Genomic DNA, 14978 nt, shown 5'->3' on the forward strand with positions numbered 1-14978 from the left:
TATATATATATATATATTAATATATATGTTGTCCATAATAGAAGAGTTTGGTGTCTCTCAAAAATTGCTTCACCACTTAGGAAAAATGAACATTGATCACATAGTCTCCCTTTTAACCGTAGAAATGGTCTGTTTAACAAAGTCTTCTACACTAGTATATGTATGTTTATGTGTGTGTGTGTGTGTGTGCAAAATTAATATGTACTGTTAATACAGATAGACACTGGGCATATTTAGAAATTCAAATATAACTTTTTCTTAAGTCAATATTTTAGTTACAGGTTATTTTAATCACTTAGTATATAAAAGGAGTTACTGACTGTTACATTTATTTCTAGATATTTTTATCATGTAGGTAATTATTGAATAGAAACAGATTAGAGAATTAATTTATGTGTGAGTAGACTTAAAATTTTATTTCTTGGATTTTATAATATTACTTGTAGAATATTTTTAGGATATTTACTGAAGACAATCTAGTTAGAATACTCTTTGAAATATCAGTAAAATGATAGAAAATTTTCAGTCTGATATTTTTTCATAAACCTAAAAAAAATAACCCCAGCAAATATTGCATTTGAAGCACACACACGTGTGTCTGTTTGTCTGTTTGATACCTGTCTGTGTATGTATCTGTGTGTGTGTCTGTTCATGTGTATACCTGTACATTGGAGAACAGAAATTAAACTTGTGTGTCATTTCTTATTTTTATTTCATTTTATTTCAGACAGATTTTCCATGAGACCAAGGATTCAACAAGAAAGCTCAGCTAGTGTCTGGCCAATTTCCCTAAGTATCTTCCTGCCTCTCCCTCAACAGCACTTGTATTATAAGTCATATTTTATGCCTTGATTTTTCTGTGGGTTCTGGAAATTAAACTCAGGCCTTTATGCTTGTTTGTAAGGAGAATACTGTATTATTATACCATCTTACCAGTTCTTTTCCATAGCCTCACAAAATTAGCATCTATAAACTTTCAGAACTCATTTCTAGAAACACTAGAACTTGGGAATGAAATGAAGCACCATGCAAGCCACAGAACTGAAAAGATGGAAGTTATCCACCTTTCTGTCTGTCTGTATTTCTATTTTGTATGTATGTTGGTCTGTCTGTCTATCTATCTCTCTATCATCTATCACCTCTCTAATCAGCCATGTACTAGAAGGGTAGGAGATGTGATCTCAGTGTGATAGCATCACATCTCCCCCACACTGATAGAGTAGTGTAGACAATTTTGCTGAAGAGATCATTTTTTCTATAATAAAAGGGAGACCATATGATTAGCATCCACCTCTCCCAAATGCTGAAATGATTTTTAAGAGACATAAACCTCTTCTGTTATGGAAAAAGTTGAGATCTGATAGGAACAAATAAAAACAAAAAAGGCAAGGCTTAGATTGACCAATATATAGACATTGTGGTATCTCTACAGTCTTACTCATGTTGGTGTCCAATAAGAGTTGACAAAAAATACTGTATTCTATCCATAATGTTAAACTGATAATTTTCAAAACTTCTATGGCAAGTTGTACTGTCATACTGTTCTTTCCAGATAGTCTTCTGCCCTGATTCTCATTCTAGTACTAAGGCCCAAACAGACTTAATTTCAGTTGTTTTATTTCTAAAATTCATAGGCTCTACTTTTTCATTGCAATGACAACTTTCTGAAAACTAAGAACATATATAGTCCTCAAACATTCCTACCTTTATCTCTGTCTAGGCAGGAAATATAGTTGGCAACTACACTCAATCAGAAGTTCCCATCTTATTCAGTCCATAGATACTGGACCTGAAAGCTACTTCAGACATTTCTATGAGATACTATCTCATAGCAAACTCCCTGGTCCACTGGCTCTTACAACTTTTCTGGCCCTACTTACATAATAATCCCTGAGAGTTAGGCATAGGAATCATTTTGTAGATATACCGGCTGGGACTAGCCTTTACTACTTTATATTTTAATTCTAGTAGCTTTTCAAAATGACATTAGGAGACATCACAAGTCATATCATCCAAGAAAGAGCAGAGGAGAATGAACAACTTCATATTCAGTCTCATCAGGGGACAGATTGCATACTTTGTCAGCATGTAACATTTTGTGAAAAATTTTGACCCCACTAGGAAATCTAGATAATGGTAAAAGGCCACATAATTGTTTCTAATCAACTTTTCTGGATGTTCTGACATGGATATGTGAAGAATTTGGAACTAGGAGCTTTCTGGAAATTGACATGCCACCAATCCTGTAACATCAGCCAATGTAGGCTTCAGTCTCAGGAGATTGAACATACTAATTTTTTTAGTGTTCAGGAGGTGGAAAAAGCTTGGTTAACCCTTGTGTTTCTTTTCTCACTTAATGTGTGATAATCTTAACCTGATAGGTCATTCATTGTGGTCATTTGATCAGATCATTAATGGTACTTTACATTATCTTCAGAGAAAAGCTTGATGGAGTGGCTACAAGAGCTGCAGTCTGAAAAGGGCTGTTTTATGCTCAATTTGCTCCTAGACATAAACAAAGGAAACAGGTTACAATTATATTCAGGGATTCTAAACCATGGTCTCTTGGATTCTCCTTGGTTCTGCATTGAGGTGGTAGATTATGGCAAAAGATGTTGTAGTTCAAAGCTGCATAGCTCATGGGGGCCAAATTCAGAGAGAGGGAGAAGGGAGGAAAGAAAAGAGTACAGTAGGAGAAGATAGCGAGAGAAAAGGAAAGAGGAGAACAAGAGGGCAGAATAGATAAAAGAGAAAGAGAGAGAGAGAGAGAGAGAGAGAGAGAGAGAGAGAGAGAGAGAGAGAGAGACCTTAGTTTTATTGTATGCCGGACTTCTGAATCTGAGCTTAATGCTGTAAAGACAGCTTGTGAATGGCTTCACTTTGTGTTAGATGCATTCTACCAAGACGAGCAAATGAGCAGCCTATCATAAGAAATTACTATCCAGAAAGTATTACTGGTATTTACATGTTTGTAACTTCAACTGTACCCCCTCCCAATCCATATGGTCTATGATCTGCATTTACTGAGACTTCTGGGTCTATGCCAATGTATGCTTCTGCAGACCTAGAACGAAGCAACAACATGAGAACTATACATATGCTGATTCCATCACGCTCTGAGCAAACCTAAATCACCATATCCCAGAGACACACAAAGCTCAACAGAACTAGAAGAATGCAAAAATGCTCTGCTAAGCTCTCAGACAATAGCCCAAATATTTCCAATGACCAAATGAATCCCTGAATTTGGAATTAGATCACATTATTCCAGCTGATACATTTACTGATTTTCAACCATACAAAAATTCTGAGTTGCTACACAAGTATAATATGGAAAAATAAGACACGAAGGCATAGCATTGGTATAAAATTTAAGTATCTGTAATATAAAATCCTTATGAGCATCAATGGTTGTCTGCTACTTTGGGTTTGCCTTAGAAAAAGCTTTCTACTAACAAAGAACTCAGTTGCATATGAGAAACTGTTTAGATCATCTTTGACTTTCATCTTGTCTTTCTCTTAAATGTGTGTTATAATTCATTTTACCATATAAATATAATTCTTTTTGTCCATTCGTGTATAACTTTTTGGTTTTAAATTTTATTTATTTTCTTTCCAGTCATTATCACCCTGGTACTCCCTCTCACAGGTCTTCATACCATTTCTTCTCCACCTTGAGAAGACTCTGAGCAGGCCTCCCCCTCCCTGGGACCTCAAGTGTCTTGAAGATTAGGTGCATCTCCTCCTACTGAGGTTAGACCAGGCAGACCTCTGCTATATATGTGCCAGGGGCCTTGGACTAGCCTATGTATGCTCCTAGTTGATGTCTCAGTCTCTGGGAGTTCCCTGGGGTCTAGGTGATTTGAGAATGCTGGTCTTCCTATGGGGTTGTCCTCCCCCTCTGCTTCTTCAATCCTTCCCCTAATTCAACCATAGGAGTTCCTGTATTCAGTCCAATGTTTGGGTCTAAGATAACATTAACTCGTAGAGGGAAAACAACCATGTGTGAAAATAACATCTAATTGAGGGCAGACAAGGTACCAGATTTGGAAGAATGAGTCAGATATAGAGTATGCTTAACTCCTACCAAAACAGTATAGGAAGAAGATGCTTCTTCAGATGATCAAAGGAAGAAAGAAAGGTGTAGATATGGTAGTATTAGTGGGACAGTGTTACAGAGGTAGTAGAGAGAACAAGCTAGACACAGATGAAGACAGAATGATCCAGAGAATGAGAGGAGTAGAAGATTAGAATGTTCTATTTCTCAAAGTTAGTATGAGCCAAACAGATCAATTCAGTGAGAAGCTAAGAGAGGCTGGAATGATCATCCAGGTTAGAAGATTAGATTGTTGGGAGACTAGAAGCTTCCAGTCCTAAGCCTACGGATAGAAGAACAGAGAAGGAAATATGCTGAGCTGAGCCCAAGCCATGTACTCATACAGTTTGTGCACAGCTCTCATCTCATCCCTTCATCTGAGGAAATAAAAAGGACTTTTACAACACACAAGTTGAATAAAATATGCAAAGGGAAAAACAGAAGGGTTTTATCTATTTCTGATTCTGCTTCGCAGCAATTTTATTTATCAATTAAAATCAACTGGGGACAATGACCCTCAGTGTTTTAAGTGCAGATTCTCATGAAATTTTGGGGACCCAATTAACATAATACAAACACTAGACAAAAGCCACAACATATACAAGATAAATTGAATATAGTTCACACCATTGAAGTACTATAGTGCATATATAAAATCATTCATTAATAAAAAGCTTTTTATAGTATGGTATTCTATTTTTAAGCTGGTTGGCTATCACAATATATTAAACAGCCAGAAGATTAGTTCTCTAGAAAGTGAGTTAGAATAGAACATGGTAAAGAGCCAAACAGATCAATTCAGTGAGAAGCTAAGAGAGGCTGGACTGATCATCTAGGTTAGAAGATTAGATTGTTGGGAGGCTAGAAGCTTCCAGTCCTAAGCCTACGGATAGAAGAACAGAGAAGGAAATACGCTGGACTAGGTAAACTCAAGAAGCCCAGGTTAGTTAGTCACATTATGTCTTGTGAGACACATTTTATAAATAAATACCTTTAATTTAAAATGTATTCCAACTGTAATGGCCAATTTGTCCCAAGGAATATGTTAGTTTTTTTTAAAGTGTTTTAATCCAAAATTTTAACTAGTCAATTGGTTCTTCTTTTCTATGAAAACTGAAAGCTTAATAGAAACCAAAATTCATGTAGAATTATTTTACTTCCTACAGAAGAAAGCCATCCTCTGTAACTGGATGATCAAATATTGAAGAACAAATTATTTATAGAGATTCTTGAAGGTAAGATGCTCTTCAGTGAATATTTGAAACTAATTTGAAATTCTCAAACCTCATACAGGTGATCTCAAGAATATATGTAGACATTCAGTAAAAAAAAAAAAAAAATGAAGTACCATCAAGATCACATTTACTAATCAAGATACATTCTACAGAAAGCAACCTAGAAGCTTTGATTATTCTTTAAAGTAGCACTGGCCATGATCTTTGTTGTTCAAGCCACCAAATGCATATGTTTGTTGAGGATCATCCCAGTTTGAACAGTAAAATTTCTATATCCTAGAAAAATAAAACAAACAAACAAACAAACAAACAAACAAAAAAACAGCTAGGAATGCCGATTCAAATGATAATAAAAAGGGAACCTGGAAAAAAATGCCAGCACCAGAAATTATAAATAAAAATTCAAAGATTGAGACTAATATATATATATATATATATATATATATATATAATATATATGTATCTCTCTATATATAGACAAGAAATGAAAATGAAATTCTAAGTAGCTTTGAACTATGTGTTCTTTATAAAGAAACTACTGAAGTTTAGAAAAATAGGACCAATGGAGCTGAGGGGTTTGCAGCCCCTTAGGATGAACAACAATATGAACTAACTAGTACCCTCAGAGCTCCCAGAGTCTCAACCACCAACCAAGGTCTGCACATGGTGAGACTGATTGTTCTGGCAGCATGTGTATAGTAGAGGATTGCAAATTCGATCATCAAAGGGAGAAGAGGACCTCAGCCCTGTTAAGGTTCTGTGCCCAGTGTGGGGGAATGCCAGGGCCAATAAGCAGGAGAGGGTGGGGTGGCAGGCATGGGGAGTGGGGAGGCAACTGGGGTTTGTTTTTGTTGTTTTTGTTTGTTTCTTTGTTTTTTAGAGGGGAAACCGGGAAGGGAGAAATTTACATGTAAATAAAGAAAATATCTAATAAAAATCAAAAAAAAAAAAAGAAAAATAAACATTAGATCGTTCATATTAAATCATTCCTATCGTTTTTTTGGTGGGTGTGGGGTTTCCAGACAGGATTTCTCTGTTTAACCCTAGCTGTCCTGGAACTCATTGTGTAGACCAGGCTGGCCTTGAACTCAGAAAACTGCTTGCCTCTTGCCTCCCAAGTGCTGGGATTAAAGGCGTGTGCCCCACTGCACGGCAAATCATTCATAACTTAACATACACTATCTTAAAATAAATCTTGTAAATTTCAAAAGTTCGGTTTATTTATTTATTCTTCTATAAACACCATTATTGGAGTATCAACAATATCCAGTTATCCAATAAATGTAAGCAAATCTGATGAATATTTATGGCATGCAAGATCATTTAATGTATAAAATCTATTTTCCAATAAGCTAATGTGACTCTGCAGTTATGAAATTGGAATATAACTTTTAGATTATAGAAAAAATAATTGAAGTATTATCAGAAAAATATGTAAATTATTAAGAAAAGAGAAGCAGATCAAAATAACCATTCAGAAAGAGTGACATTTTAAAATTTATTCTAAAAGACTTTGAAAATAAGGTTGTTATCATAGCAATAGTCTTTACAAAAATAGAAAATAAACTTTCCTTATAATGCACATAGACACAAAAAACATGTTCAAAGATGCAACAACTGCAGATGGAAAATTACTCATAAAAATCAGTTTTAGTTGCCAAAAAAAGGGGGGGAACTTTTTTATGAATACAAGATTAGCCTCCCATAAGATTGCGATCTCAAGCATGACTTTCATATAATTTTTTACTATGAAAAAATTTAACAATTATAAACTTCAATTAATGTGTATCTTTAAGAATAAAAGTATTAATAAAAACACATTGATATTGAATTTAAAAAATCAGTGAAAACTTCTATCACTGGAGTCACAGTCAAAAGTAAATAATAAATCTATCTACTGCCTAATGTTGATGTTTTACATCATGGACATTGACCTTTTCATAGACTTCTGAGAGTGTTTTCTAAGCATGGTATCTTTATTCAGTGTTTTAACATATTTAGTCTACATTTACAATTTATAGTTATATATTCATATTGAGACATAAACTCATATTGTGATTTATGAACATAATGTGTTTAATTATCTTAAAATAGACAATACTTCAATACCTGCAAATGCTTAGGAAAAAAAAAAACTTTACCAACTTCAAATATTCATAGTGCTATGAAGTACGGTACATATTCATCTCAAAAAAACTTTCCTTGCTGAGATTTTTGGATCCCACACACATAATTCTCTCATTTGTCTCATACCCTTCTTTCTGGGCTGCTTCTATGACATTTGAGTTGTCTTACGAATAAGCATTTAAGGTGCTGACTGAGACTAGTAATTTCATGTACGTAGGGTTCTTCAATTTGATGTATTTTGTTGAAAATCCCAGAAAAGGGCCTTTGTTTCAGCCCACTAATATTCCACAGTGCACTTGTACTTGCACCACATTTTTTATCCATTTATCTATTGTTAGGCATCAGAATTAATTACATATATTAATATGATTAATTAATCATAATTAATTAGGACTGTTAATAGCACTACAGTAAATAGGGCTCTGAGGCACTTCTCTTGAGAAATTGACTTTAAATCCTTTGGGTTATATCATAAGGAAGATTCCATGTTTACATGACAATCCTATTTTCTATTCATACATGTATCAGTAGTAAGTGTACTAATACATATTCTAATTTTAATACAAAATAATCTTTTTGGCCACAGTTACTTTTATTCTGTAAGCATTTTATCATAATGGGTTCAGCATAACATTTCTGGACACCAATTCTGCACATGTGGAACAGCATAGTATAGAAGAGAAGTGTTTATCATTTATTATGCATTGTTGCATTGTTAAAGCAGCCATTTAGACTTGTTCTTAGTTATATTTCTGCAAAGCTAATTAAAAGATAATGAGAAAAAATGCCCTTACGTTGGTGGAATATTGTTTTGATGGTACTTTCAAATTCATTTGAATAACCATTTAAAGAGAAACTTTAAATGTGGCATACGCCTTTAACACTTAGTTTTCTTTTATGAAAATAAAAATAGCTTTTAAATGATGTAAGCATTTTCTAAAAACTTAAAACAATTTAAACACTCAAGAAAGTTACCAGATGCCCTGTATCAAGATCGTCTTACTCACCCTGTATGGTCATTTGATTCATTTGATATACTTAATGACAATTTACCCTTACATTTTTCTTAATCAACGTCCATACATTATTTTAATTATTTTATCCTTTCCATTAAGTCTTACCTAATGCCTATCTTCATTTCTGAATTCCACAACAGATGTCATATCAAATTTGTGAATTCTCCTCAGACTCCTTTCATCTGTGACAGCTTCTCAGGTTTTCCTTGTTGTTTATAATGTGAACAGTTTTGAAGAGAACATGACAGGTATTTGGTAGGTGTTTTAGAGACTTGCCATTGTTGATGTTAAGTTTGATCACCTTGAAGAAGAAATGCTTGTCAGGTTTTCCTGAGATTTTCCATCTTCCTTTTATGTTTTTTCCCCTCTGGTTTATATACTACACATGCTACACATAAGGAATTGAAGATTATATATCACCTCCTTCAGGGTGATGCTTAAACAATAATACACAGAGAAAAATATTTTGAATCAATTTGAAACTTCTCATACATTTGTTTGCTTAGCATTAATTTATTCAAATCCACATGGATATATGGATATTTATTTATCATGTCAGAGTTACAGCTTAATTCTACTTTAGCCAGTTCTTGCTCAAACAGGCCAATTATTTCTTGCTCCTTCAATTGGCTTCTGGCTCCTCCACTGATATTTTTTTTTTCCATTGCTCCCTAGCATCTGGTTTGAAGTGCTCCACTTAATTGTATATGCTTCCAGTCCAATTTCTTCATGGTGTCTTATTTTCTTATGCTGGTATATGACTATAGGAGTCAAGTTTTTTTCAGTAGTATGATTATTTCTATTGTAATATCATTACACTAAGAATATGCAATGAAGCACAAAGTTAACATAGGTTCTTTCTATTGTCTTTAAAAAATGTCTTATAGCCAGGTGGTGGTGGCGCACGCCTTTAATCCCAGCACTTGGGAGGCAGAGGGAGTTGGATTTCTGAGCTCAAGGCCAGCCTGGTCTACAAAATGAATTCCAGGACAGCCAGGGCTACACAGAGAAACACTGTCTCAAACACACACACACACACACACACACACACACACACACACACATACGCAAAGAAATCTCTTATAACAACTGTTTTTATCTTTTTCATTTCCTTAGCTCTAAACTTTAACACAATTTCTTTTAATAACATAACTTCTGCTTATTGAGGTTTGGTCATTTGCTATCTAGTGTAATTCTAAATATGGGCTCCCAAAACCTGGTTCTTCCTGAGACCAGAGTCCACATGTAAAACACTAATGGATCCTGTCCTCACATTATTTCTGCTTGGTAAATAAAGAAGACAATGCCTAATAGCTGGGCAGAAGAGACATAGGTCTTATTTATGTTTTCAAGGTTTGGGATTAAATGAGAACCAGGAAGAGAGAAAAAAGACAGGAGGTGGAAGGAGAAGCAGGATAAGTTAGGAGTCAACAAAACATGACACTGAGGGCTAGCCAATGGGAGATAAAAGCAGCCCAGATGAAACATAGTAAGTAATAACTCGGGGTTATGGATAGGATAATAGATTTCCTATCTGACATAGAGGATCACAAATGCTCAGCTCTTGTACTGTTAAAGGAATATCATAAATATAAAAGTTGTGTGTGTTTTTTTATCTGGTAATTAAATGATCTAAGGTGGAATAGAAACCCCAGATCAGGATTAAATAATTTCTTCAGCATCTACTACTTACCATTAATTTCCTTCATTGTTGGATTTGTGTTTAGCAATATCAGAACTGTTAACACAAACTCTACTGTAAACCCACTATTATAGTTTTCAACCCTTAAAAGTTCCCCATACTTCAGCTGTCTAACGTTCTCTTCACTTCTAAAACTCAAGGAACTTCTGATATACTTTTTCAGTGTTACCATTTTTCCATTTCAGAAAGTTATATAAGAGAAATAATAAATAATCTTTTAAAACTGGGCCTATTCACTTACTGATATGCATTTAAAACTTATATATGTCTTTGCTTGTGAGGTCCTTTCAGCATTCCTATCAATTAACACATCATTTTATCGTATGGGTATAACAGAGGTAATCCATAAACATACTGGTATGATCTTGCTTGCTAAAGTTTTCTGCTTGTTTTGAATATGATACTTCTTTGAAAATTTTTCTCTCAGTCTGTGCTCTTTGTTTTTCTTCTAGCAATGCTGTCTTTTGTATACAGCAAGATTTTAATTTAGAAAACTCTATCTTAGCAATTTTCAGCCATATGTCTCTTTGGTAGAAACAAATTTAAATTCTCATATATTTTTAAGGTCAATTAACTATTTTCCTGTTTTCATTTAGACATTCTTAAGATTTGTGACAAACATTGCCTGAAAATTTATCTACTTTGTAATAGTCTTAATGAAAAGTACGTTTGTTTCTAGATAAACTTTTGTTTGTGTCATTTATTTTGTTTCAGGCTGATAACTAAATCTTGCTACACCATTTGTTGAAACAATGAAAGACTCTCCACTGGGAAAGGAGCCTCTGCCAGGTGTCAGCTCAATGTAGCTAAAGCCTGTCAATGGGGAGTTGTTTTCATTGAAATGATTCCTGCCATATCTATATTATCTTGACTATGACAACTTTGTCTCTCAGTTAACACTGTACTTAAATATTGTGCTGGCCATTGGCTATTGCCTGTTACATCAACTGTTCATGTTTCCATTCCATGGTTGTATGTTGGAGTTTAGCAAATGTCTTCCCCTACCCCTAGCAACTGATACGATGTCACTATATTTCTTTAGCATGCTCATTTATTACTAAATTGTGAAGCAATATTATATAGGATAACTCACCTGATATACATCACTTGAAATTTACCTATTTTGTACTGATAAAGTCAATTTACTCAGAGCTCTGTAATCAATGTTTATGATTTATGATAATCAGTAGTTCATTTTATACTGTGTCTATTTGCCATTACAGAAAGATTACACTATAATTATAGAAAGATTTAGCAAGCTGTGCATGCTGCCTAGTTTTATGTCAACTTGACAGAAGCTAGCATCGTCAGGGATTGAGAATTCCTTCTGAGAAATTAATAAGAGATAAGAGATTAAGATATAGCTATATCCAAGCCTGTAGGGCTTTTTCTTAATTATTGATTGATATGAGAGGGCCCAGCTTATTGTGAGTTGTGCTCATCCATGGTTTCATGGTTTTAGGTTCTATATGAAAGCAGTCTGAACACAACATGGGGAAACAACCAATAAGCTGCACCCCTTCATGGTCTCTGGATCAGCTTCTGCCTTCAGCTTCCTGCCATGTTTGACTGATTTCTTGTCCTGATTTTCTTTGAAAACAAACTGAGATGTGAAAGCGTAAGACAAATAATTCCTTTCCTTTCCCAGTTGTTTGAGTCATAGTATTTCATCACAACAATAGTAACCCTAAGACACTATCTAACGTCATCCTTTCCTTACAAGAGATTTAAAAAATTAATTATCACTTCTTCATTTAAAGTTTAGTACAACTCATCAAAAACTTTTATTTCCTTTTTTGAAAGTTTATTAATTTTTACACAGTTCTTTACATAAAATTATAAAATTTGTACAGATTTTCTATTTCTTCTTATATAAAGTTTGGTAGTTATTTTTTCAAAGAAAAAACTAAGTTTAACAAGGCAATCAAACAATTGGCCATAGAATGATTTGTGCTATTTCCACATTGCTCAGTAAACATAATCATGTTTGTCTACTTTGGATTTAACTATCCCAACCAAAACTGTGTTGCAAGCTCCTTATCAGTGGTTTCATAATGTGTGACTTCTCAGTTTTCACAAGTACTTATTACTAAATTTTCAGTCATTTCCTTTTGTTTGTTGGGCAATCATATGCTTCTTTCTATCCTCTATCACTCTCATTCAAGATAACTTTATTTCTTTTTTAACATGTCTCTATACTTATTTATGTTTTACATGTGTGAGTGCATACACACTCAAATGCATGCACAGTGTAAGAGTAGAGGTCAAAGAAAAATTTTCCAATCAGTTTTCTACTTCTTCCTCACTCTTATGTTCTTGGGATCTCTAACTCAGCTCATCAGATGCACTGAGTTATTGCTGTTGTTGGAAGAAGTAAGCACTAAATGCTGTTTCTGTCAACATATTTTTACAGATTTTATGTGTGATTCAGCTCAAAGGGCAAAAGTAAAGCTTATAGTGGTAAATGAATTAGATATCATTATCTATGGATTTCTAACTATATTAAAAATTATTTGCTGTTTCTTGTTTGGTTGGGTGGTCTCGATTTTTGAAAACTGGGTCTTACTTTGTAGTCCATGTTGGCCTTACATTCCCATTGGAGCCACAGCAAACTAGGAATTCAGTACTCTTGTCTTTACCTCACAAGTTTTGGAATGACAGGCATGGGCCATCATGTCTTACTACTATTGACAAACATATTTTGAGGTATATATTAGTTATAGAGCTTACTTCTTTTAAAAATCATCGATTTCCTTTTATTACTCCACAGACCTTTCTGCATTTTGAAGCCTTTTGTATCAGCTTTAAAAAAAGGACTTTCTTTTGACTAGTAATGTGCATTTTATATCTCTATATCTCTTTATGTTTTAAATATGTGAATATTATATTTTTAAAGTTTGTTTATAATAGCATACTGCTAAAAGATTTTAAATATATTTTGATAATCGTTTTTTAATTTTTTACTGGATATTTTATTTATATTTCAAATTTTATCCCACTTCTGTGTTTCCCCTCCACATACCCCTATCTCATCCCCCCTCGCCCTGCTTTTATGAGGATGTTCCCCCACCCACCCTAGACTCACCATCCTAGGGTTCCCTTATGTTGGGGTATTGAGTCTCCACAGAACCAAGGGCCTCCCCTCCAATTAATGCCAAACAAGGCAATTCTCTGCTATAAAAACAGCTGGAGCCATGGGACCCTCCACATGAACTCTTTGCCTGGTGGTTTAGTTCCTGGGAACTCTGAGAGCATCTGGTTAGGGAAGCCTAACTCCTCATTGCAGTGGTTGTGGTCAATCCAGTGTTTGGATGTGAGCATCCACATCAGTACACATCAGCCACATTGGTCAGGCTCTGGCAGAGCCTCTCAGGGTACAGCCATACCAGGCTCCTGTCAGCAAATGCTTCTTGGAATCAAATCCCCAACCTTCACTGCAACACACCTCTGTTCAATTTCCTGACCCTCTGTACTTTTCCCCGTCTCCTCCCACACCTGATCCTGCCCCCTTTTTGCTTCCCTTTTCTCCCTCCCAGATCCCTCCCTCCCTCAACCTCCTGTGATTATTGTGTTATACCTCCTAAGTATGACTGAAGCATCCATACTTTGGTCTTCCTTCTAGAGCTTCATATGATCTGTGAGCTGTACAGTGGGTATTCTGAACTTTCTGCCTAATATCCACTTATACAATGAGAACATACAATGTGTATACTTTTGTGACTGGGTTTACTCACTCAGGATATTTTCTAGTTCCACCTGGAGTACTACTCAGCTATTAAAAACAACAATTTTATGAAATTCGCAGGCAAATAGATGGAACTAGGAAATATCATCTTGATAGCGCATTTTTTTATAAGGGATTTCTTTTTTTTTTATTTATTATTTATTATATGTAAGTACACTGTAGCTGTCTTCAGACACACCAGAAGAGGGCGTCAGATCTCATTATGGGTGGTTGTGAGCCACCATGTGGTTGCTGGGATTTGAACTCATGACCTTCTGAAGAACAGTCAGTGCTCTTCCTCACTGAGCCATCTCACCAGCCCCTTGATAGCTCTTTTTAAATCACAATATTTACACATGTGATGTACTTATTGGAGTAATTTGGTAATTATTGCTCCAAGTAGATATTTTAATGTATTCTTTCAACTGTTTTCATATTTTCTCTTTCCTCATATGTGCCTTACCTTATTTTATTTTTCCGTCACTTTGTCCATTACTATAAACACTTCGCATTCATTTTTAATGATTTTTTTCAGTGTCTTCCCTACAGCATGCAGTATACATTTTAATGAATTTAAGTGTACTTTAAGTAATATGATATAACTACAGGGTACTTACACTCCTCTTACTTCTTTAAGAAATTTCTATTATTAATTTCTTCCCTACAGGTCAAAACTACTTAACAAATCATAGCTATTGATTTACAGTACTAGTTTCAGATATATTAGCAAAATACAGACTTCTTTTCTTTTTCTCTACCATAATATTAACTTATAATTATAGTCTTGAATGTATGTTCCATGTCACATTTTGAATATTTATTTTAAATTTACTTCAGTGCATTTCTTTTAATGATAAATATCCTGTTTTGTTTTGTTTTCATTCTTTAGTTGATTTTTATTTTATTTTAATCTATTTTCCCTGTCTGAGACACTATTTCTTTCTTTTACTTTGAAGGGTGTTTTAACTGTATGTGGAATTATGAGCTGGCATCTTCTGTTTTATTTTTCACTGAATATTTTACGTATATCACTCTACTTACTTCTTGTTAAGATTGGGTGCTCTCATTTCCTGGACAG

This window comes from Mastomys coucha, unplaced genomic scaffold (assembly GCF_008632895.1).
Source record: "Mastomys coucha isolate ucsf_1 unplaced genomic scaffold, UCSF_Mcou_1 pScaffold1, whole genome shotgun sequence".
In the NCBI taxonomy this organism is placed as follows: domain Eukaryota; kingdom Metazoa; phylum Chordata; class Mammalia; order Rodentia; family Muridae; genus Mastomys; species Mastomys coucha.